This window comes from Hippocampus bargibanti, linkage group LG01 (assembly GCF_051943395.1).
Source record: "Hippocampus bargibanti isolate YZ-2025 linkage group LG01, ASM5194339v1, whole genome shotgun sequence".
NCBI classification, from domain to species: domain Eukaryota; kingdom Metazoa; phylum Chordata; class Actinopteri; order Syngnathiformes; family Syngnathidae; genus Hippocampus; species Hippocampus bargibanti.
Window position 1 is genome coordinate 27,162,696 of NC_142734.1, and position 2,500 is coordinate 27,165,195.

The window sequence follows — 2,500 nt, forward strand, 5'->3', positions numbered from 1 at the left end:
TGGACTCACATAACAGGTTTGTTTAGATCAGAATCAGAAAGACTTTAATAGTCCCACAATGGAAAATTTGGCAATCTACAGCAACAAAATTAAAAAGAGGGGCGGGGGGGGGGGGGGGGGTTGAAAAGATAAAAACAAAGTATTCTATGCACATAGGAAAGGGATTATAAATAATATTAGAAGAAGAAGAAGAAGAAGAACAACAACAACAACAAGAACTAGAACAATAATAATAATTCTGTTTTTTTTTGTATCTAGATTTCAATTTACAAGACAATTTTTAGGCACCAAAGTCAAAGTCAAGGCCTGGGGCCAAATCTGGCCCGCCACATCATTTTATTCTGCTCTGTCACCCCATCACTGCACATTCCATTTCAACAATTGACCTTAATTTTAAGACACTTAGGGAAGCGTTTAAAATGTCCAAACTTTCATCTATTTTCTGAATAGGTCACCAGGCCATCTCATGGCACACTTAGCCGAACAAGCATTGGCGGTCACAATCACACTGAGTGACAATTTGTCGCGCCTGTCATGGATGATTTTGGGTTGTGGGAGGAAAGCGGAATACCCAGAGAAAACCAGAGAGAACATGGCACCCACAATAATAATAATAATAAAATAATAATAATAATAATGTTATTATCACGTAAACATACATTTCAATGTATGCTCATTAAAATAAGCAAATAAACAAGTAAATAAATAAATGGGTGGATGGATAGAGAAATGATAAATAAATAAACAAATAAATAAATAAATAAATAAATAAATAAATAAAACAAAGTTAAACAACAAATAGATACATACATACATACATACATACATACATACATACATACATACATACATACATACATACATACATACATACATACATACATACATACATAAAATGTAGCCGTTGAGTCCACCCACCCCAGATCTTGACAAGTTAACGTCCCCGCATGTGTCCACACAATAAGGTCGTTTGGTTTGAAGGTCAAACATCCACATCGCTTCAATAGAACAGAGACAATGTCATCTTGACTTTGTGCCAACACAGGTTCCTCTGACCCGCCTCCTCCATGACACCCCACGCATGCGAGGTGACACAGAGGACAGCCCCCCCCCCCCTCCGATCCCCCCTGACCCTCCACCACCAGAAAACTATCTTCAGCTTCCCAAAACGCACCCCCCTCGCAGCTGACCCGGGGGTCGCCAGCTGTCAATCATTGCCTCAGCTGCTTGTGCGGCTTCTGGATATGGCGCTGGAAGACGTGAGAAGACCCCTTGAGAGAATCCCCCGGCTCGGCGTATGGGACCATCTCTGTGCATTCATGGCGGGTAATTCGATTAGCCATCCTTCTCTTTTTCTAATGCAAACCTCAGGTTGAATCGCCGCCCTGTACGGGAAAGGAAAAGCCCCGGGTCATGATGGCCGGACACAGACGGAGGGTAGGTCGGGGGTACAAGTGTGGGGCGGAGGGTGGGCGGGGGGCCTGGGGGCTCCACTTGTACCGAGTCGAGAGATGTTGTTCATATAAACATGTGGCCGCATTTATATGACAGGTTGTACTCATTGTTGCTCGGGTAGGTGGGAGGTCGTAGAAGGACTTATGGGAGGAAAATATATAATATCACGATCGCATCGGCGCATAAGGTTATTCTCATGTAAAAATTATGAGAATAGATTTAGGTTGATGAATGAATAGAACCCTGCGGCTGGATGTATGCATGGCTAGAGGAGCCCGTGATGAGAAGCGCCGATGCGTATGTGGAACTGTCGTGGCTTGGAATTGAAGTGGATTTACGTGATGTGACAATCTCTTTTCGTCATTGGATGCTTCAGTTTCATGTTTGTTTTCAACATTTAGCTTGTAGCAGACGTGCACATTCCACCATGACGTCTATGATCCACTGGTGAAAATGATGCTTTGATCCTCTTTCATCTAAAACTGCTTCATACAACAAAGAAGGTGCAGGAAGGAAGTGCTTAAGATCGAATGACTGTCCATGTCTTTTATGTTGTGTCAATATTTATTTAGTTTTTCGTTTTTGTTTTGACTTCAAGATGGCCCCGCGAGCGTGGCTGCCTTTACAGCAGGTCCTGTATTTTGTTTTTCTCCTTCTTCCTTTCATTTCCTCTTATTTTCATAGTGCTTTGACATTAAAATTTCTCCACTTCAAGACTAATAAAGGCTATTCCAATCCAATCTAAATCGACATCATCACAAAGGCTGCAATTTGGGTAGAAAAAAAAAACGCTTGATTATATTTTTTAATATAATTGGATGTATTATTATTTGCTGACAGTGATAGGTTTCACTAGTGTAGCGGTACACTAGTGGAGGGGGGCTGTCTAGGCGGATGGGTTCGGCTCCCACTCAGTGATGGCGTGAATGTAAACGGCTGTTTGTCTCTCTATATGCCTTGCGACCCGTTCGGGGTGTATGTATGTCATCTGAAGCCACACACCCTGCACCCTCACACCCGAAGCCAAGGATATTATTGTCATTTT